Raw genomic sequence first — 23316 nt, 5'->3', positions numbered from 1 at the left:
CAAATATTGGCTTAAAAGATCATGGAATTTTATGGGAAAATCTGGGGGAAAACTCCTATATAGGGTCTGCAAACCCCTGACCCCACCATGGAATTAATTTTCCCTTCTCTTGGAAAGCACAAATCTTTAAGAGACAATGACTGTAATCTATTCTCAAACAATCCAGGTCTGGGTGCCTCTCCCCTGACATAGGCTGAATATTTGCAAGAGAGATGAGAACCAAGAATATGAACATCTGCAACCTCCCTGTTTAAGGCCTCTTTGTGGAAATTTGTCCCCAGACATCTTCAATTTTATCAAATGAAGGTTGTGGTTGGACGTCATCAGGAAGTCACAATTTCTGCCCTTGGAAGATAGAAAAGTGTCCCTAACAGGGTCCCCCAACCTTTTGCTCCGGCAGTCACCTGTTTATCTCCGCAAGGGTAAGCAATAGTTGCAAGTTAAATCCTCTGCCACTGCCACCACCACCCTCCACTAAAAAAGACACACCAGCATCTTGGCGTTCTGCGATCTCCACTTTGTAGTAACCAAAAAGAGCAAGAGCTCCTTCTCCCAGGGAGGGTGAAAACCCAAGTTTGGTGGTCTGCATGACAGAGAACAAAGATGTGGTTTCTCTTTCCAGAGTTAAGAGTAGTGACCATGAAATCTATTTTGCTCATCTGTTCTGTCCCAGCTTCCTGGCTCCTGACCCGAGGCCTGAATGCCTGGGCCTCTGAGGAGTATGAGGGGACGGAGTGCTCTGAGTACACAGGAATTAGGGGTTCCTCGAGCACCAGCCTGGGTTCAGACCCCAGGGAAGGGCCTTTGCCAACATCGCCTTCCTCGGCCACCAGTCACAACAGCCGCCCCGTTGAGGACAGCGAGCCTACAACTACTCAAGGGAAAAGGGACTTCTCTGGGAGATGCAGAGATAGAGGCCCCAAAATAAGGGACAGCAGGAACCTATCCAATCTAAATGATAGCCTTCTTTTCAGGCACTCAGAATTAGGGGACGAAGACGCCACTCAGTCTGGGGAGCGTACTTGGGGAGACTATATCTGCGTTAGGTTTCAAGGAACAGAAAGGAACATGGAGACAAGTTTTTACCTAGGCTTCCTGGAGACTTGACTCCCCTCGTAGCTCCACAACCTAAAAGTATCAAACAAACTCAAAGTCTAGCAAATAATTGAATTTGCGACACGCGGGGGTGACAGGGCTTTTCCTTTTTCACCACCACCACTACCTCCAAGCGATCAGGGGTCAAAAAGTTTATTGGTCCGTTCCATTAATAGTTTTTGAGCGCTGCTTGGTGCCAGGTCCAGCGCTTGAGCAGAGGCTGACGCTACCCTTGTGTTTCGGGAGCTCTTACATTCTTGATCGCAAGAGATTCGTTTCCCGGGAGAATAGTTCGTTCTGGGAAAGATCTTTCCCTTTAGTTCCCTGAGTGAGAGGAGCGGTTCGGGTTAGGTGAGGGTAAATTCGAATCCTCCTGGAGCCGAGGAGCGAGGGAAGAACGAAACTGGCTCTTTCTCGAACTTTCCCCTGGGCGTTATTTGGTGATACTGTACTTGGAATGGAGAATAACCCTAAAGAAAGGTTAGGAAGAATGACTAGGAAATGTGGACATTCTAAGTGTTGCAACTTGGTAGTGTGGCCGAGCGGTCTAAGGCGCTGGATTTAGGCTCCAGTCTTTTCGGGGAAGTGGGTTCGAATCCCACCACTGCCATTGAGGTTTTGTTTCCGCATGCTCATTTGTACGTTAGGTCAACACTGTGAATTTGGGAATGAGACCAGTAGGTGAATAACTCAGCCTACCAACAGAGATCTCACTATTCGGTTGGATTCACGAGCCGCTAAAGCCTAGATGTTGATTAGCTCGTCTGAATTTTCGCCTTGAAGGCCTCAAAAGGGCAGTATTAGAGAGACTCCTAAGCTTTGGAAGTGCAGGGTTTGCTGGGTGAGAGTGAGGTTAGGGGCAGGGCGGACACAGTGAGTGAGCCTAAACGTCAATTCGAAGAAATTCAGGCATCTGAAAGTGACTCTGTGGTTTCCGCTAATGACTGCGCTTCGAATATCCACTGTGTTTTCTGCGGGATATTGTCTCCTATTGTTTCACCTCCCTCCCCTTCCTCGGGGTTCACCATAAGGACAAGTATAGGGAGATGGGTAATCAGAACGAATCACCAAGGGAAGCTCAGGGAGACGATGTTAAAGAAGATGTCATCCTCAGGCTTGAGACAGCCAAGGCCTTGACTTGTATCTAGCTTGTAAAAGTTAAACTTTTGAGCTCTTAAAGGGACATTATCACTTTTTGACCCTCCTGCTCCATACAAGTATCAGGAGGGTGCGTTCCACAGGATTTGCTCGTCCACCACATTCAGGTTTGAACCAAAACATTTTCCTTTCCTTATAGCGTTGGGAAGGAATTACCGGTTCATTTCTGTAGACGGTGAAGAAACGACTGGCCAGTGTCCCAAAGAAGTCAACCTCGGCGTTAGTGACATTTTGAACCGGATAATTCTTTGCTGTGGGGGAGCTGTCCTGAGCATTGTAGGATGGTAAGCAGCATCCCTAGCTTTTACCCGTTAGATGCCAGTAGTATCTCTCCTTCATAGTCGTGACAAATATGTCTCCAGACATCGCGAAATGTCCCTTAGGGAGGCGAAGTCATCCTTGAAGACTGATGTGTGTGTATGTGTGTGTATGTGTATGTATGCGTGTGTAACTGTTGTTTCTCAATACGTGTCTTGTCTTTTCAGTCTTTTGTGTCTTTCAAAGGGCAAAAGTTTTGATATTTGATGAAATACAGTTAGTGATATTTTTCTTTTGTGGATCATGTTTTTACTGTATCTAAGAAATCCGTCTCCAACACAAGTTAACAGACTTTTTCCTAAAAATTTTATAATTTTGAGTTGTACATTTAGATTCATGAATTGTTGTGATTTACTTTTTGTATATGACATGAAGTAAGAATGGAAATTCAAAAATTTTTCTAACATAATTTATTGAAAAGACTAACTTTTGCTACTGAATTGCCTTTGAAACTTTGTCAACAATCATTCAACCATATATGGGTAGTTCTGTCTCTGTGCTCCTGTTCTTTAGATCTATTTTTTTTAAATATCTTAATGGAAATATTTTTTATTTCGTGATTGTAACAGCTTTATAATAAGTTAAAGTCAAGTACAGTAAGTTCTCCAACTTTGTTCGTCTTTTCAAAGTTATTTTGGGTATGCTATGTCTTTGAATTTCCACGTGAATTTTGGAATCGGCTTGTCAATTTCTACAAAAAGAAACCTGTTTGAATTTTTATTGGGATTGTATTGAATCTATGAATCAATTTAAGGATAACCGATATCTTAACAACATTGAGTCTTCCAATTTATAAACATGAAATACTTCTCCCTGTATTTAAGTTTTCTTTCATTTCCCTCAGCAATTTTTTTCCAGTGGACAAGTCTTGCACAAACTTTACCCCTAACTATTCCATATTTATTAATTATATTGTAAATTGAATTGCTTTTTTAAATTTCAAGTTCTGGCTGTTCATTACCAGCAAATGAAAATACAATTAATTTTTAATACTAATCTTATACCCTGCAACTTTGCTAAACTCCCTTATTGGTTCTTGAAGCTTTCTGCAGATTACATAAGACCTTCTAAATAGACTTTCATACTTTTGAGAATAAAAGACAGCTTTAGTCCTTCCTTTATACCTGGATGTATTTTATTCCATTTTCTTGCATTATTGAATGGGCAAAAATCCCCCATACAATGTTGAATAAAAGTGGTGAAAGTGGATATCCTTGCTTGCTTCTAATTTTAAAGAAAAGCATTCAGTCTTTCATTAGGTGTTACATTAGCTGGAAGTTTTTCATGGCTGCCCTTTATCAGGTTGAAGAAGTCTCATTCTCTTCTAATTTGCTGGGAGTTTGTATCAGGAAAGAATATCAAATTTTATCAAATATTTTGTTAGCATCTTTTGATATGATCATGTGATTTTTTCATATGATCATGATGAAAATGTGATGTTAACATGATGAATTACATAAGTGATTTTGAATATTAAACCAACTTTATTTTCCTGGGACAGATCACATGATCCTACTATATTATTGTATACATTGTTGGATTCAACTTCTTACATTTTGTTAAGATTTTTTTTTTACTTCTATGTTCTTGAAAGATATTGGTTGGTAGTTTCCTTCACTTGTAGTACTTTTGTCTGTTTTTGTTTTGTTTTTTTCTGATTAGTATTTTATTCTGTATAGTATTTGAACACAAGGAGTTGATGCCATGAAAAATTAAGTTTGTTTAGATGGAATATAAGACATTTAATTTCAGAATGCCTAAAATTTAAATTCTGATCTACTCCAGAGAGAATTATGTAGATCTTCAAGTAGCCTAAGCCCAGAGACTTAGGTACTTTCTGGTCTAATTTGCAAATACTTTTTATTCTCTGCCCAAATTACTCTGGGTTGTATCAGAGCTTCATGCTAACCCTGTACAAACCTCTAACCTAGTGTTTCTCTAAATTAGAGTCCTAGGACTCTACCTGAATTATGGAACAACTTTTTAATGTTACAAAAGAAGAGGAAGAAGAAGTTGGGTTTGGGGAGAGACCCTGATCATCAATATTACAGATTTATTTTATATTACTTTCTATTTCAGTTTTCACTCACAACACTTGGGAAGCCATGTCAGCACCCTCCACACACACACACGCACACATTTTACCAATTTTGTGATTAACAAACAAAAGAAAGTCTAATTGGAATTAGAACTGTCTCATCCATCTCTGTAGTTAGAAACATGCCATTAATACCCAATGCCACTGTTTTCCACTAACTCATATGTAATTTACAATAAAATATTTTAAGTTTCCTGTTATGTTTAAGTTGCATCAAATTAAGGTTAAGCATAAGTGTCAAATTTTAGGAGCAGAAAATTACATGAACAAGCACTGTTAGTGATAGATGCTTTTTGAAATCCATTAATTAATTAATCTATTAATTACTGATTTTTTAAAAAATGTTTATGGGAACATATTTAAATGCCACTTAGAAAATCCTTAACTTAAGGTCAAGCCATTGATTTATTTAAATATAGGTATATCCTGACCTATATCATGAGAGTTTCCATGGAAGATCACCACTGGTCAAATTGTGCCAAATAAATTTAGTAGTTATATGATTGACCTAACCAGTATCATTAAGAATTGACTAGGGAGTGAGATCTTGTTGGTTTATACACGTTAGCATGAAGCCCTGATACAACCCAGAGTAATTTGGGCAGAGTATAAAAAGTGTTTGCAAAGCCCCCTTGAGGGACTTGGGGAATATGTGGAAATATTAAACTTTCCCAGCTGGGGAATTCCTGACATTCTCACAAGCATTGGGGGCTACCAGTTTAGTAGACCAAGATCTCAATATTGGGGCTTGCCTTTATGAAGCTTGTTACTGCAAAAGAGAGGCTAAGCCTACTCATAATTGTACCTGAGAGTCACCCCCACAGAGCCTCTTTTGCTGCTCAGATGTGGCCTGTCTCTCTAAGCCAACTCAGCAGGTAAACTCACTGCCTTCCCCCCAGAGTAGGACGTGACACCTAAGGGTGTGAATCTCCCTGGCAGCATGGGACATGACTCCCAGGGATGAGCCTGGACCCTGCATCATGGGATTGAGAAAAACTTCTTGACCAAAAAGGGGAGGAGAAATGAAATAAAATAAAGTTTCAGTGGCTTTGAGATTTCAAATGGAGTTGAGAGGTCGTTCTGGAGGTAATTCTTATCCATTATATAGATAGCCCTTCTTAGTTTTTAGTTTATTAGAATAGTTAGAGGGAACTTGCAGAAACTGTTGAATTGCAATCCAGTATCCTTGATTCTTGAAGACAATTGCATAACTATATAGCTTATATGGTATGACCATGTGATTGTGAAAACCTTATGGCTCACACTCCCTTTACCCAGTTTATGGATAAATGAGTGGAAAAATGGGGACAAAAAGTAAATGAATGATAGGGGGGAGGATGGGTAGGATGTGCTGGGTCTTCTTTTACTTTTATTTTTATTCTTATCTTTATTTTTATATTTTGGAGTAATAAAAATGTTCAACAATTGATTGTGGTGATGAATGCACAACTATATGACAGGACTGTGAACAACTGTGTTTACACTTTGGATGTTTATATGGTATGTGAATATATTTCAATAAAATTTAAAAAAAAAGAAAAAGAAAAAATGGAAGGGAAAACCCAAGACATTGCAGGCGAATATTTTCACTTTCACAGGAATTTAGAGTAAAAGTTCAAGGTAATTTTTTTTGCCATTCACAGCAAAATAATATAGAATAAACATCAAATTAATTCAGCTTATAATGAGAGAACATTGTGAAATGGTTGATTTATCTAGGTCTTTAATCTGAGTAATATTAAGAAGATATCATCTGTAGCATGTATACTATATACTGAACACCATACTAGACATGTTACTCCTTTAATCTTCAAAGCAACTCTGCTGCAAGGTAGGTATTTTTGTTATTCCCATTTTTCAGATTAGTAAACTAAATTCACATAGGTAAAAATTGCTGGGATTTGAATCAACATGTGTCTGATTCCAGAGCCCTTCCACTTTCCACTGCATCATGTAAAACAAATGTCAGCAGTCTCTATTGATTAACTTAGATTCACTTGGGGAACAATTGTTCCCCCAAAGGTGAGATTTGTAAAAGGCACAGGCTCTTTTCAATGAAACTTTTTCCTCCTTATCAATTAAGTTTCCTAAAATTAACTGTATGTTTTTAAATCATCTTTAATGAAAACATGCTAGTTAAATAGGAAAATGAAAAAGCATCTACAAGTCAGATATGACTGAATGCATTTAATGCTTTTATTTGTGAAAACGTTATTATTCCAAATTTAAAAAATGTGAAGATGTTATTTCCTCCCTGATGGTTAACAAGTTTGAGGATTGATAACCAAGGATAATTGGTAACCATAAAATATCTCAATAATACTCATGAATTACTCCGTGTGAAACGAAAAATAGCTGCATGAAATGAAGCAAATATATTGAGCTATTAGAGTTCTTCAAACAAATACACATTAACCTAGCAATCAAATGCAACAGTAAATGAAATGCAAATATGTTATTAGAGTAAAACCTCCAGGAGTTTGGATAAACCAGGAGAAGGACAATGAACTCACACTCTTTCATAACCCTATCGTTCTACTCAAGTGCATGCACACACACACATATAAGCAAATGCATGAGCATGCAGAAACACACCCCCACACTTCCACCCTTGTAACACATGGGTGCAGTACCCAGTTGGAGCTGTTCTATCTAGTTATAGCTACTCCATTCACACCCAAGGCCTGATTACCTCCTGCCTCCTTCTCATGCCATTAGCACTCCACAGGTACCCTCCCCTCCCCAACCTTCCTACCCCATGCCTAGGTCTCTTAAATACCTGGGGAATACAGGGTATCCCAGGAGGTCTTGAGGTCTGCAGATTGCATTACCTTCATGCCAGGTTATGGAGAAAGGGCAGAAATGGAAAACAACAAAGGATTCAGATCATGCTGAGGGCTTCTGATCACACAGAGGATAGAAACGGAGAATTTCTATAGCCAGCTTCCTGTCATCTCCAGAATACCTTAAGGGCAGTGGCCTTGACAGATGGTAGGCCCCCAGTTAACCTGGATCATCTTTTCAGTAGAGGGCATACGAGATAGTTGACCACTATAGTCAAAGACCAGCTGCATTAGGAGAAAGGGGTTCTGCCTTGGGGCCTATAAAGGAAATAAGAGGAGAGGTTGGGGCCTATAAAAGAAATAAAAGGCTAGCTGTGAGTATCCATTGGCCCATCTGGTCTTTGACTGTCTGCCCACTTCCATGCATATCACCCACCACCTCACTTGTAGGATGTTGGCCACAAAAGAGGTTATCTCCTCCTCCACGATGGACACAAGGTTCAGGCAAATCATGTAAATCTACCAGGCAGGCAAGATGTCCCAGCTGCAGCAACTGGGTCTCTGCCTGCTTCAGTCTCTGCTCCAGTTCTTGGTACTGTACTCTTTTTAGGTATATGGAGCTTTGGCCTGTCCTGATCCTCTTGTAGCTCTCTACTTGCTCCTGCAGGCCTTGTTGCATGTGGTACATGTCCTCATGATCCTGCCAGTGTAGAGTGGAAAACTCGGTGAGAATAGGGTATGGAAAGCAAATTGGCCACCAACTGGTTTGTGGAAAAAAAAAAAAAAAGAACTTCTAAATTTATTTTATTATGTATTTAAGCACAATTGGCCATGCTAATGTTAGCAATACCCAACTGCAGGCAAGATTACTTGAGAACTAGGCAGAAAACTTGAGCATCCTACCTTCACTCTCTCTACATTCACCTCGTCTATTTTTCTTTTCAAAACAACATCCCTACCAGTTATTAAGATCTCCTGCCATGTATCAGAATAAACTGCATTAAAGATGGCAATGGTACCTATGATATATATACATTATTGATAGCACTATCAAAGCTAAACCTGAATAAAAACTTTCTTCTCTCTTGCTTTGTCTGGTTTTGATATCAGAGTAATGCTGACCTCATAGAAAGAGTTGGGAATTTTCACTTCCTCTTCAATTTTTGTTTTGGATTAGATAGTGTAAAATTGGTATTATTTCTCCCTTAAATGTGTGATAGAATTCACCAGTGAAGCTGTCTGAGTCTGGTAAATAAGTCCCACAGTACAAATGCCCCCTAACTAAGGCCCCAGTAGGACTGGAACTCATACCTTAGTTCCTGCCCTCATGCACTAACCCTTGAGTTACTGCACCTCATTATTGTATTCTTTTAAGAGACACTTTCATTTTGTTGATCCACAGCCAACAAAGATGACAGAATAAAGAAAGAGAAGATATTTGGCTTGAGTACTGCAACTCACCTTCTTAAGGCCATCACACCAGAAACCAAGGCCCCGGACCCAACAAGGAACCACACAAGCCACCTGGGCAGCTGGGTCTAGACAAAGCCTCCATTCCTGCTCTCGCCTCCTCCATTGTGATTTTTCCTGTATCACGCTGGAGAAACATGGACCCACTACAATCATGTTGTCTCTTCTGACCCAGAAAGTCTCTAAGGTGGTGTCAATGGCTCTGAGACCAGCTCCCCACTGCCAACAGTCCCCGAGTTCCTAAGCAGGAGCTCTGGAAAGAGCCCAGATGTCTAGGAGTTGCACCTCTGTCTCATCTCTTCTATAAGCACTGAACATAATCTCAGAGAAGCCAATGCTTTTAGAATATGTAGAATAAGTTGACCTCTGAGAGTTAGATGAATAACTCAGGATTCATGGAATGATGAACTGGAAAACTAAATTTCAGTTGTCATTTTGTGTAAGTATTTGCTCCTAGAGCTAAGACCCACCAGCCTAGACCTCACCTGGTTTGCATGTGTGTGGGGGGGTGTGGGGTGGGTTTGTTGGAATGGGCAGGGGAATGTCAGGAGTATTTTAGTCATAGTGATGAACAAAAAGACAAATATGCTTTCACTCATGAAACCTTAATTTTAGTGGGCAGACAGACAGTAGACAAGATAAAAATAAAATAAGCAAATATATGTTAGAGACTTTTAAGAACTAAGAAGAAAACAATAAATAAGGAGGAGACTATAAATTAAGGGGGATTAAAATTTTAGTGTTGCCAATAAAAACTCACTGATCAAATGATCTTTTGGTAAAAGGTTAAAGGAAGTCAGGGAATTGGCCATGCAGCTATGGGGGAAGAGCAATCCAGACAGAAGGAATAGCAAAAGCAAAGACCTGGAGGCAGGAACATGGCTGGTGAGTTAGTGGCAAGAGTGAGTGAACAAAAGGGAAAATAATAGAAGAGAAGATCAAAGAGACAACAAGAGATTATAGGTCATAGTGACAACTCTAGCTTTTTTCTTAGTGAAATGATAAAGCATTGAAGGTTTTGAGCTGAGGAGCGATGTGATTTTAAGTGGATCACTCTGTTGGGATGGGAATAGACTGTAGCCAGGCATAAGTAGAAATAAGTTTTAACTGCAATAATCCAGGTGAAAGATGATAGTAACTTGGGTTACGGGGTGGAGAAGTGGGGTTGGTGAGTAGTAGTCAAGTTCTGGTTATATTTTAAATGTAAAGCTGATAGGATTTGCTGGAGATTTGGGGTGAGAAATGAAGGAAGTCAAGGCTGACTCCATTGATTTTGGCCTGAAAAACGACAAGAATGAGGGTACCATTAACTGAAACAGAAGACCACAAGAGGGGTAGGTTGAGAGAGGGTACTTTGGCCATTTGCCTATTTGATTTTAACTCCTTCTGTACTGTGCTTTATATTAGGGTCTGGGGAAAGTAAATTCGCTAAAAGCTCAGCTATTCCTTGAACGCTTCTTCCGCGGTGCCTGAGTTTATCACCTCCAGGACACAATGCTTAGAACAAAACTGAGATGGAAAGAAAAGGTAGCCACCAGCAGAAGGAACAAGAGAAGTGTGGCTTTCTATCCGGTAGCGTGGCCGAGCGGTCTAAGGCGCTGGATTAAGGCTCCAGTCTCTTCGGGGGCGTGGGTTCGAATCCCACCGCTGCCAGGTGCGGATTTTGCAGTTGCAGAACCAGGGTTGTAAAATTGGAGTAAACAGTGCATTGGGACAGAGGTGAACCTTAACGAGAATGAATTTACTTGTTTGGTGGGCACCCCACACAGCTCCAGCGGGCACCTGTCTTCTACCCGGATGGGACTCCAAGAAATCTTGCCGAAGTGTTACATTTTGATAACTTCAAAGGTGAAATTCAACGAAAGAGTAATGTTGGGTAGAAAGAGAAGTTTTAAGTTCTAAGCGGCCAGGAAGAAGCTACTGTCTCATGCAGCTGGAGGAGTGAAGTACCGGTTTGGGGAGGACAGAGGGTTTTCCTTTTTGACATCTTTTTCTCATAAATGGAAACTCACAGTGGCTTCGCGGGCAGCTGGACACTAGCCAAGAGTGAACTTCAAGAGGCAACTTGGTTGGCAAGAGCACAAGGTGCAGACCCTGTTCTGCAACGTTCACAACCGTGACTTCAAAGTAGGTTCCTCAGGTCCTAGGCTCGCCATTGACCTGCTTGATCCGGGACGTTTCTGCCTCTCCGCCTCCAGCCCCTTTTCCTGGTCTCCCAATGCCGCGTCTCTTTTCCCCTCCTGGTCTTTCTCTACCAGGAAGCGAAAAGGAGGGAAAAGCAGAGCAAGATTGTTTGGAGATGCCCTCAAAGAATCCCTGACCTTTCGATTTGAACTCCTGCTAGATTTTCTCACGTTTTGAGCTATTAGTACAGTGTCCTCCCGGATCTCTGCGTGAGGTTCTGGGGTTCCGTAAGGTGGATGTCAGGATTTGGCGTTCACCACAACCTGAATTGAAACTGTCTCTTCCGGGTGGTCGGACAGAAGAGCGTACCTTTAGGCGAAGATCAGAAACCTCACTTAAGGAGGTGGTGAAGGAACGGAGGTGGCCTGTGACCTTAAAAGCGGCAATTAGAGACGCTTCCAAGTTCTTTGGTCTAGGGGTATGAGTATGGTTGTCCCACTTTTGCGTAGGGATACAAGGCCTTGCTCTCGGGAGGTTCACTTTTTAGCATCCAAAGAATTTATTTTCTCAAACAAATGGTGACACAACGCAAAATAAGACTTTCTAGCGTGCCTATAACATGTGAGAAGTAAAAGTGCCATGCTAAAGCACAGACTGCTGTATCTGACAAGGTGGTTTGAGTAATTAGAACTGTGTTTCAGCCTTTAGGGCCGCAGGTTCGAGTCCTGCTGGTAAGGGATTGTTTACACTTTCACGTAAGTACCTATTTTCTTTACATCAATGCAAAAAAGCCTTTGCAATTTCTCTTATGTATTAAAAAGTGAGTAAAAAATACTGCGATGAACAGTTGAATGTTCTGAAAAGAAACAGTAGCTGTAGGACTTACAGGGAGCCTACAATCTAACTAGATACATAAACCACTGATCACCCAAAGGAAACAATATGTAATTTTCCCTTTTCTATTAAATACAGAGAAAAAGGGATCATTGTCCCCTTATGAAATCCCTCTCAAATATTGGGATGAATAAAAATCATTTCTGAGTTAAAAGAACTAGAACTTCTTAGAGGAATGGCTGATTTCAGGCTTGGGGCAGTAAGCATATATGATGAGCCTGGCAAGACAGCAAAAATTTAGCAGGGGCCAACAAGAGGTTTCCATTATCCAAAGACAGAAAAAACAAAAAACAAAAAACAGAAAACTAATCACCAAGAAGAATAATGATGGTAGTTGGTAAACATACATGGAATATATTAATATAAAATGATTTCTTAATGAAGAAAGAAAAACAAACAACTCATTGATCATCAGTGGGGATAGCCAGGTCACAATCTACCTAATCTGAAATTTGGCAATTAATGGGTAAGAACCAAGCATTGGCCCTACCTGTCTTGTATAAATTCTATTTCGGGGTACTCCAATAGCTTTAGTTGACGAGTTAAAGTTTCTTGAAGAAGATAATTAGCCAATAAATATATATAGATATGAAGATATATCTATCTATCTATGTAGAGATAGATATAAAGAATTAGAAACCACAATTTAACAACTCCCTAAAATTGATTCATTCAGTGATTATAGTGATTATATTACCAGGTAATGCTAGCAAGTTGGGGAATTTTACAATGAACAGATCAGGAATCCCCATGTGAACTCATCAATCAATATTAGTATCTAAGATTGGAAAATCTTTTCTGAAGTGATGTAAAATATATGAAGTAAACATGATGGACAACTTGAGAAGAATTTTTGTCAAAATTATAATCTGAATTTAATCAATATAAGATTACAAAATATATATAATAATATTAACTAATATTATACTTCATGCCCTGTTTTAAAAATTGAGAGAGCAGAATATGTTAAATGAAACCATAAAAGAAGCAAAGAGAGTAGTAATACACAATGAGCGGCATTATGCAAAAAACTAATACAATTAGTTAAAATTGTTGCAGATATGGAGAGGGAGAAGGATGAGGCTGTTGGATGATAGAGACATAAAACACATAACAAGGAAATATACTGTGGAAATTTGTTTCCATACAGCTTACAACAAAAAATTTATTAAATGACAAAAAGGGAAAATGAGGAAAGTTTCAGGATATACCATCCATTGAGGTGCTACAAAAGAACTAAAGGAAATATTATAATACATTATAATATACACCATAAATTTTTGTAGTTATGAACGAACATTTTCACATTAGAGAACCATAAAAAGAATATATCATGCTATATTATGCTTTGATTTGTATTAAGATATATCAAGCCAAAAGAAAGAAAAACAAAGAGAGAAAAAAAAGGAAGAGAGGAAACGTTTTCACGGATGTAATGCCAGAATGATGCTTATAAAAATTTGATATTTCCTGAATTTTATAATAAATTCTAAGTAATATCTATAAGACAGGAGCTGTCTCCCTCTCTTGCCGGAAAGAGACTCCTGGTGCCCCAAGCAGAGAGCGGCAGCCAAAGCCCCCAAGAACAGGGCGAGCTGAGGACTTGGGCGGAAGCAAGGCTCCCAGAGGCAGCGCCCCTCTGTGTGCCTCGGCCACCCGTCAGCCCCTCCCAGCGTCAGCCCCTGCCTGGGCGGGTTCTGAACTTTCGCCACCAGCCCCGCTCGCCACCGCCCACACTCCCGCTCCCTGAAGCCCTCTCGCTTGGCTGCCCTGTCTCCGAAGACTGCCGTGGTTTCGCCTTCGGCACCGCAGAGGGCTGCCATCCCCCAGCTGTGGAGGTGGACGTGGGATGGAGGAGGTCACAGAGTCAGCACCAGAGGAACTTGAAAGCCGCCGCGCCGGGACGCCTGGCATTTGCCGAGCACGGCCAGCACCCAGGTGGGGGGAAGTTCTGCGCCTGCCGCGGGGGCCAGCCGCGGCGGCAGGTGACCGCGGGGCTTTTCCAAGCCAGCTTCCAAGGGCCAGAGCGCGGCTCCCTCGCACAGTGTTCCGGGACCTTGGCCTCGGTCCTCTCAACAGAGGCGTATCCCCGACGTGCCCAGCCTGCGCCCTTCGATAGCTCAGCTGGAAGAGCGGAGGACTGTAGACGGCACAGCTGTGGACATCCTTAGGTCGCTGGTTCGATTCCGGCTCGAAGGAAGTGCCCGACTCTTTTGAGCAGGCAACCCTACCTGGCACCCCTCGCCCTACACCACTCCGCCTCTCCCTGAACCCACCACTGCATGCCGCCTGGGGCTAAGCTACCGGACACACTTCGCCCAGCAACAGCCTCCCTCTGCCGCAACCCACCACTGCATCCTGCCTGGGACACTTCAAACCCAGGACTGACCTCCAGGAACCTTCCCGGTGTCTGCTGTTCCACAGCGCAAGTACTCTGGCCCCCGCTACCAGCAGCCAAAAGCCACCAGCCACCTGCCACCTGCACGCACACCCCACTGAGTCCTCAGGGGCGACCACCGCCTATTCACCCGCACTCCCACTTTTAAGCATGCATGGCCCCAGGGCGCCTGCCACCGCGCACTACTCTTTCTCCGCCAGGCGGCCAAGGGTGCTTCATCCGGCTCAAGTCCCAGAGAATAAGCCAAAAGCTCGTCCTCACCGTCCACAGGGACCTGGGTGGCATCCTTTAGGACACTCGCCCTTTCACTGGGTCATCCTAGACTGTCTCTGTATCAAGTTGCCTCTACCACGCAGTCTCATCTCCAGCCGCCGCCGGCACCGCCACCAAACACTCGCCATCTGTCTGTCTGTCTGTCTGTCTGTCTGTCTCTCTCTCTCTCTCATCCTCCCTCCCTCCCTCCCTCCCTCCCTCTCTATCTATACCTCTAACTCTCTCGCTACTTATGCCTCTGCCTCTACCTCTACCTCTATCTCTAACTCTACCTCTATCCCTAATTCTGTCTTTCTCTACCTCTACCTCTATCTGTAGCACCCCAGTCTTCGGAACGTATGTGGACAGGAACCTACTAAACCTGTTCCCCTCTCACTTGTTTTATGTCCCTGTGTTACCGCGCCGACATCCTTAGAAACTCTCAGATGTTGCCAGACCTGCTCATCTACCGAAGCGGTCAGTGGCCTGAGGAACAACCTGTAGGGCTGTCGGTGGTCCCTGCATATCCTTGTGATTATTTCCGGTGGCCTCTTCCGGTTGCCAGTCAGCGTGAGCAGGAGCGGAAGGGGCGCCACCTCCCACCCCGCTCCCTCCACCCCCAGCAGGCGCTCCCTGACAGGTGACGCCCTAGTCTTCCTCTTGCCGACCCTGGTTGGGGTGGGGGGTGGGGTTGGGGAATGGGGTAGAGGTCATGGGTTTGGGGGAGGCTCAAGCTCCTCTGGCAGGAGCAGCACTGATTCCCCAAGTCCCCTTGGTTGGTGGCAAATCCCACTGCGCCTTTCGGCGACTGAGCCCGACAGATGCGTTGTAGAGCGGGAGAGGTGGATAGCCTGGCAAGCGGCCAGCGTGGATGGGCAGGGCACTTGGTTCCAAGGCTCCGCGACGTGGAGAGCCCGGTGAACGCAGCAACACTGACCGCCCTGAGGTAGCGCTGCTTGGTCGACTGGCCAGAATTGCGACCGGTCGACTACATCTGTCAGGCATCATGAAGGCAGAGTTGGAGAGCGCCCGAGGAGGACCCTACAGAGCCCGGGTCAAGGAGTCAGGAACAGGATGGGTGCTGGGGATTGGGCTGAGTTTGTTGGGGGTGGGTGTCTGCAGAGGCGGGTTTGGGGCTCAGGAAAGAGGACGAGGGGGTGCACATTCATCCAAGCCCTGGCTCTGAAGGGAATACACCAGGAACTCTGGAGAAGTCCATGGGAAAGAGGAGTGGGGAGGGAGGCTGCTCTCCCGCTGGAAACGCGGTCCTCTGAGGTCCTCTCTTTTCGGCAGTACTTTCTCCTGACACTGAAACGGCTGACCGCCTTTCCCACGTGTTCACCCCTCTGGGCAAGCAGCTCGTCTTCCTGTCGCCGTGTGTCCGCCATCCCTTTGTCTGCTTCCTCCTTCGACGGGACTCCGAAGGAGATGGGCTGAACAGCAGCCTCTTAACTCTCCAGTGGACTCCGAGGGCAGGTGCTGGAGGCCCAGGCTGGGGGCGGCAGTGAGGATGCCTGCCCTCTGCGGCCACAGAGAGAAACTGTGGCCTGGAATCTCCGTGTCTACGGAGCCCAGCGCTGCAGGACACGAGTGGAGGCGTCGTCCCATGTTGCCCATTGCCCATGTGCTGGGTCCCTCGGAAAAGGGCTTTGGCTTTGATGCTTTGGGACCCTGTGCACAGGGGGGCCAGCGGGCTGCGGTGAGCGGAACCACTGAGTCCCGATGCGAGGCTGACACATCGTCCCTGGGGCGGGACGGATCACCGCAGGAGGAGACCGAGAGGAACTCCCCCGGGGCCGCGGACCTCCAGACCTGGCGCCAGGGCGCTGTCAGGCGTTAGGCTCGGGTGAAGAAGGTCCCTCCGGCCAGGTGGCCACAGCGGCGGAGGAGGCGGCTTGCCAGCCCGTGAGCTGGAATTCCAGGCCAACGTCAGACCGGACGTGAAACTTTTCCGTAAGTCAGGGGTCCGTGGCAAGGAGTCCAGGCATGAGAACTGGCTCCTGGACACCTAGGAGCTCCGTGCGCACGTGCCTGTTGCTGGAAGCCGGATCACTCGCACCCACTGGGGAATCGGCTGCCTCCCGCCAGGGATCCCTGAGAAGCAGAAGGAGGAAGGCGACGATGGCCTCCACACCCTAACACGCCGAGGTGGGCACCCGCCTGGGGCAGCCGGGGGTGTGGCAGGTGCGAGCCGTGGGCCGCCTCTCTGCCACGAGGGCCTGTCTCCCTCTGTTGCTGGGAAGAGAGCCCCGGGGCCCCAAGCAGAGAGCGGCTGCCAAAGCCCCCAGGAACGGGGCGAGCTGAGGACTTGGGCGGAAGCAAGGCTCCCAGAGGCAGCGCCCCTCTGTGTGCCTCGGCCGCCCGTCAGCCCCTCCCAGCGTCAGCCCCTGCCTGGGCGGGTTCTGAACTTTTACCACCAGCCGCGCTCGCCACCGCCCACACTCCCGCTCCCTGAAGCTCTCTCGCTTGGCTGCCCTGTCTCCGAAGACTGCCGCGGTTTCGCCTTCGGCACCGCAGAGGGCTGCCATCCCCCAGCTGTGGAGGTGGACGTGGGATGGAGGAGGTCACAGAGTCAGCACCAGAGGAACTTGAAAGCCGCCGCGCCGGGACGCCTGGCATTTGCCGAGCACGGCCAGCACCCAGGTGGGGGGAAGTTCTGCGCCTGCCGCGGGGGCCAGCCGCGGCGGCAGGTGACCGCGGGGCTTTTCCAAGCCAGCTTCCAAGGGCCAGAGCGCGGCTCCCTCGCACAGTGTTCCGGGACCTTGGCCTCGGTCCTCTCAACAGAGGCGTATCCCCGACGTGCCCAGCCTGCGCCCTTCGATAGCTCAGCTGGTAGAGCGGAGGACTGTAGATGGCACAGCTGTGGACATCCTTAGGTCGCTGGTTCGATTCCGGCTCGAAGGAAGTGCCCGACTCTTTTGAGCAGGCAACCCTACCTGGCACCCCTCGCCCTGCACTACTCCCCCTCTCCCTGAACCCACCACTGCATGCCGCCTGGGGCTAAGCTACCGGACACCCTTCGCCCAGCAACAGCCTCCCTCTGCCGCAACCCACCACTGCATCCTGCGTGGGACACTTCAAACCCAGGACTGACCTCCAGGAACCTCCCCCGTGTCTGCTGTTCCACAGCGCAAGTACCCTGGCCCCCGCTACCAGCAGCCAAAAGCCACCAGCCACCTGCCACCTGCACGCACACCCCACTGAGTCCTCAGGGGCGACCACCGCCTATTCACCCGCACTCCCACTTTTAAGCATGCATGGCCCCAGGGCGCCTGCCACCGCGCACTACTCTTTCTCCGCCAGGCGGCCAAGGGTGCTTCATCCGGCTCAAGTCCCAGAGAATAAGCCAAAAGCTCGTCCTCACCGTCCACAGGGACCTGGGTGGCATCCTTTAGGACACTCGCCCTTTCACTGGGTCATCCTAGACTGTCTCTGTATCAAGTTGCCTCTACCGCGCAGTCTCATCTCCAGCCGCCGCCGGCACCGCCACCAAACACTCGCCATCTGTCTGTCTGTCTGTCTGTCTGTCTCTCTCTCTCTCTCCCTCCCTCCCTCCCTCTCTCCCTCCCTCTCTATCTATACCTCTAACTCTCTCGCTACTTATGCCTCTACCTCTACCTCTACCTCTAAGGCTACCTCTATCTCTATCCCTAATTCTGTCTTTCTCTACCTCTACCTCTATCTGTAGCACCCCAGTCTTCGGAACGTATGTGGACAGGAACCTACTAAACCTGTTCCCCTCTCACTTGTTTTATGTCCCTGTGTTACCGCGCCGACATCCTTAGAAACTCTCAGATGTTGCCAGACCTGCTCATCTACCGAAGCGGTCAGTGGCCTGAGGAACAACCTGTAGGGCTGTCGGTGGTCCCTGCATATCCTTGTGATTATTTCCGGTGGCCTCTTCCGGTTGCCAGTCAGCGTGAGCAGGAGCGGAAGGGGCGCCACCCCCCACCCCCCTCCCTCCACCCCCAGCAGGCGCTCCCTGACAGGTGACGCCCTAGTCTTCCTCTTGCCGACCCTGGTTGGGGTGGGGGGTGGGGTTGGGGAATGGGGTAGAGGTCATGGGTTTGGGGGAGGCTCAAGCTCCTCTGGCAGGAGCAGCACTGATTCCCCAAGTCCCCTTGGTTGGTGGCAAATCCCACTGCGCCTTTCGGCGACTGAGCCCGACAGATGCGTTGTAGAGCGGGAGAGGTGGATAGCCTGGCAAGCGGCCAGCGTGGATGGGCAGGGCACTTGGTTCCAAGGCTCCGCGACGTGGAGAGCCCGGTGAACGCAGCAACACTGACCGCCCTGAGGTAGCGCTGCTTGGTCGACTGGCCAGAATTGCGACCGGTCGACTACATCTGTCAGGCATCATGAAGGCAGAGTTGGAGAGCGCCCGAGGAGGACCCTACAGAGCCCGGGTCAAGGAGTCAGGAACAGGATGGGTGCTGGGGATTGGGCTGAGTTTGTTGGGGGTGGGTGTCTGCAGAGGCGGGTTTGGGGCTCAGGAAAGAGGACGAGGGGGTGCACATTCATCCAAGCCCTGGCTCTGAAGGGAATACACCAGGAACTCTGGAGAAGTCCATGGGAAAGAGGAGTGGGGAGGGAGGCTGCTCTCCCGCTGGAAACGCGGTCCTCTGAGGTCCTCTCTTTTCGGCAGTACTTTCTCCTGACACTGAAACGGCTGACCGCCTTTCCCACGTGTTCACCCCTCTGGGCAAGCAGCTCGTCTTCCTGTCGCCGTGTGTCCGCCATCCCTTTGTCTGCTTCCTCCTTCGACGGGACTCCGAAGGAGATGGGCTGAACAGCAGCCTCTTAACTCTCCAGTGGACTCCGAGGGCAGGTGCTGGAGGCCCAGGCTGGGGGCGGCAGTGAGGATGCCTGCCCTCTGCGGCCACAGAGAGAAACTGTGGCCTGGAATCTCCGTGTCTACGGAGCCCAGCGCTGCAGGACACGAGTGGAGGCGTCGTCCCATGTTGCCCATTGCCCATGTGCTGGGTCCCTCGGAAAAGGGCTTTGGCTTTGATGCTTTGGGACCCTGTGCACAGGGGGGCCAGCGGGCTGCGGTGAGCGGAACCACTGAGTCCCGATGCGAGGCTGACACATCGTCCCTGGGGCGGGACGGATCACCGCAGGAGGAGACCGAGAGGAACTCCCCCGGGGCCGCGGACCTCCAGACCTGGCGCCAGGGCGCTGTCAGGCGTTAGGCTCGGGTGAAGAAGGTCCCTCCGGCCAGGTGGCCACAGCGGCGGAGGAGGCGGCTTGCCAGCCCGTGAGCTGGAATTCCAGGCCAACGTCAGACCGGACGTGAAACTTTTCCGTAAGTCAGGGGTCCGTGGCAAGGAGTCCAGGCATGAGAACTGGCTCCTGGACACCTAGGAGCTCCGTGCGCACGTGCCTGTTGCTGGAAGCCGGATCACTCGCACCCACTGGGGAATCGGCTGCCTCCCGCCAGGGATCCCTGAGAAGCAGAAGGAGGAAGGCGACGATGGCCTCCACACCCTAACACGCCGAGGTGGGCACCCGCCTGGGGCAGCCGGGGGTGTGGCAGGTGCGAGCCGTGGGCCGCCTCTCTGCCACGAGGGCCTGTCTCCCTCTGTTGCTGGGAAGAGAGCCCCGGGGCCCCAAGCAGAGAGCGGCTGCCAAAGCCCCCAGGAACGGGGCGAGCTGAGGACTTGGGCGGAAGCAAGGCTCCCAGAGGCAGCGCCCCTCTGTGTGCCTCGGCCGCCCGTCAGCCCCTCCCAGCGTCAGCCCCTGCCTGGGCGGGTTCTGAACTTTTACCACCAGCCGCGCTCGCCACCGCCCACACTCCCGCTCCCTGAAGCTCTCTCGCTTGGCTGCCCTGTCTCCGAAGACTGCCGCGGTTTCGCCTTCGGCACCGCAGAGGGCTGCCATCCCCCAGCTGTGGAGGTGGACGTGGGATGGAGGAGGTCACAGAGTCAGCACCAGAGGAACTTGAAAGCCGCCGCGCCGGGACGCCTGGCATTTGCCGAGCACGGCCAGCACCCAGGTGGGGGGAAGTTCTGCGCCTGCCGCGGGGGCCAGCCGCGGCGGCAGGTGACCGCGGGGCTTTTCCAAGCCAGCTTCCAAGGGCCAGAGCGCGGCTCCCTCGCACAGTGTTCCGGGACCTTGGCCTCGGTCCTCTCAACAGAGGCGTATCCCCGACGTGCCCAGCCTGCGCCCTTCGATAGCTCAGCTGGTAGAGCGGAGGACTGTAGATGGCACAGCTGTGGACATCCTTAGGTCGCTGGTTCGATTCCGGCTCGAAGGAAGTGCCCGACTCTTTTGAGCAGGCAACCCTACCTGGCACCCCTCGCCCTGCACTACTCCCCCTCTCCCTGAACCCACCACTGCATGCCGCCTGGGGCTAAGCTACCGGACACCCTTCGCCCAGCAACAGCCTCCCTCTGCCGCAACCCACCACTGCATCCTGCGTGGGACACTTCAAACCCAGGACTGACCTCCAGGAACCTCCCCCGTGTCTGCTGTTCCACAGCGCAAGTACCCTGGCCCCCGCTACCAGCAGCCAAAAGCCACCAGCCACCTGCCACCTGCACGCACACCCCACTGAGTCCTCAGGGGCGACCACCGCCTATTCACCCGCACTCCCACTTTTAAGCATGCATGGCCCCAGGGCGCCTGCCACCGCGCACTACTCTTTCTCCGCCAGGCGGCCAAGGGTGCTTCATCCGGCTCAAGTCCCAGAGAATAAGCCAAAAGCTCGTCCTCACCGTCCACAGGGACCTGGGTGGCATCCTTTAGGACACTCGCCCTTTCACTGGGTCATCCTAGACTGTCTCTGTATCAAGTTGCCTCTACCGCGCAGTCTCATCTCCAGCCGCCGCCGGCACCGCCACCAAACACTCGCCATCTGTCTGTCTGTCTGTCTGTCTGTCTCTCTCTCTCTCTCCCTCCCTCCCTCCCTCTCTCCCTCCCTCTCTATCTATACCTCTAACTCTCTCGCTACTTATGCCTCTACCTCTACCTCTACCTCTAAGGCTACCTCTATCTCTATCCCTAATTCTGTCTTTCTCTACCTCTACCTCTATCTGTAGCACCCCAGTCTTCGGAACGTATGTGGACAGGAACCTACTAAACCTGTTCCCCTCTCACTTGTTTTATGTCCCTGTGTTACCGCGCCGACATCCTTAGAAACTCTCAGATGTTGCCAGACCTGCTCATCTACCGAAGCGGTCAGTGGCCTGAGGAACAACCTGTAGGGCTGTCGGTGGTCCCTGCATATCCTTGTGATTATTTCCGGTGGCCTCTTCCGGTTGCCAGTCAGCGTGAGCAGGAGCGGAAGGGGCGCCACCCCCCACCCCCCTCCCTCCACCCCCAGCAGGCGCTCCCTGACAGGTGACGCCCTAGTCTTCCTCTTGCCGACCCTGGTTGGGGTGGGGGGTGGGGTTGGGGAATGGGGTAGAGGTCATGGGTTTGGGGGAGGCTCAAGCTCCTCTGGCAGGAGCAGCACTGATTCCCCAAGTCCCCTTGGTTGGTGGCAAATCCCACTGCGCCTTTCGGCGACTGAGCCCGACAGATGCGTTGTAGAGCGGGAGAGGTGGATAGCCTGGCAAGCGGCCAGCGTGGATGGGCAGGGCACTTGGTTCCAAGGCTCCGCGACGTGGAGAGCCCGGTGAACGCAGCAACACTGACCGCCCTGAGGTAGCGCTGCTTGGTCGACTGGCCAGAATTGCGACCGGTCGACTACATCTGTCAGGCATCATGAAGGCAGAGTTGGAGAGCGCCCGAGGAGGACCCTACAGAGCCCGGGTCAAGGAGTCAGGAACAGGATGGGTGCTGGGGATTGGGCTGAGTTTGTTGGGGGTGGGTGTCTGCAGAGGCGGGTTTGGGGCTCAGGAAAGAGGACGAGGGGGTGCACATTCATCCAAGCCCTGGCTCTGAAGGGAATACACCAGGAACTCTGGAGAAGTCCATGGGAAAGAGGAGTGGGGAGGGAGGCTGCTCTCCCGCTGGAAACGCGGTCCTCTGAGGTCCTCTCTTTTCGGCAGTACTTTCTCCTGACACTGAAACGGCTGACCGCCTTTCCCACGTGTTCACCCCTCTGGGCAAGCAGCTCGTCTTCCTGTCGCCGTGTGTCCGCCATCCCTTTGTCTGCTTCCTCCTTCGACGAGACTCCGAAGGAGATGGGCTGAACAGCAGCCTCTTAACTCTCCAGTGGGCTCCGAGGGCAGGTGCTGGAGGCCCAGGCTGGGGGCGGCAGTGAGGATGCCTGCCCTCTGCGGCCACAGAGAGAAACTGTGGCCTGGAATCTCCGTGTCTACGGAGCCCAGCGCTGCAGGACACGAGTGGAGGCGTCGTCCCATGTTGCCCATTGCCCATGTGCTGGGTCCCTCGGAAAAGGGCTTTGGCTTTGATGCTTTGGGACCCTGGCACAGGGGGGCCAGCGGGCTGCGGTGAGCGGAACCACTGAGTCCCGATGCGAGGCTGACACATCGTCCCTGGGGCGGGACGGATCACCGCAGGAGGAGACCGAGAGGAACTCCCCCGGGGCCGCGGACCTCCAGACCTGGCGCCAGGGCGCTGTCAGGCGTTAGGCTCGGGTGAAGAAGGTCCCTCCGGCCAGGTGGCCACAGCGGCGGAGGAGGCGGCTTGCCAGCCCGTGAGCTGGAATTCCAGGCCAACGTCAGACCGGACGTGAAACCGTTCCGTAAGTCAGGGGTCCGTAGCAAGGAGTCCAGGCAGGAGAACTGGCTCCTGGACACCTAGGAGCTCCGTGCGCACGT

The 23316-nt window shown here is 49.4% G+C and overlaps 5 non-coding genes across 5 annotated transcripts; all 5 read left to right on the top strand.

Moving 5' to 3' along the window:
- Nucleotides 1-1623: 1623 nt before the first annotated feature.
- On the top strand, nt 1624-1705 carry TRNAL-UAG. Its single transcript has one exon. It is a non-coding gene; the product is annotated as a tRNA-Leu (tRNA).
- An 8788-nt stretch (nt 1706-10493) lies between these two features.
- Nucleotides 10494-10575, top strand: TRNAL-AAG. Its single transcript has one exon. It is a non-coding gene; the product is annotated as a tRNA-Leu (tRNA).
- Nucleotides 10576-14049: 3474 nt separating this feature from the next.
- Nucleotides 14050-14139, top strand: TRNAY-GUA. The gene is given in 2 exon segments: nt 14050-14086; nt 14104-14139. It is a non-coding gene; the product is annotated as a tRNA-Tyr (tRNA).
- Nucleotides 14140-17404: 3265 nt separating this feature from the next.
- Nucleotides 17405-17494, top strand: TRNAY-GUA. The gene is given in 2 exon segments: nt 17405-17441; nt 17459-17494. It is a non-coding gene; the product is annotated as a tRNA-Tyr (tRNA).
- A 3259-nt stretch (nt 17495-20753) lies between these two features.
- TRNAY-GUA lies at nt 20754-20843 on the top strand. Its single transcript is given in 2 exon segments — nt 20754-20790; nt 20808-20843. It is a non-coding gene; the product is annotated as a tRNA-Tyr (tRNA).
- Nucleotides 20844-23316: the final 2473 nt, after the last annotated feature.

This window comes from Choloepus didactylus, chromosome 4, assembly GCF_015220235.1.
Source record: "Choloepus didactylus isolate mChoDid1 chromosome 4, mChoDid1.pri, whole genome shotgun sequence".
NCBI classification, from domain to species: domain Eukaryota; kingdom Metazoa; phylum Chordata; class Mammalia; order Pilosa; family Megalonychidae; genus Choloepus; species Choloepus didactylus.
This window is presented reverse-complemented; position numbering and strand designations above follow the sequence as displayed.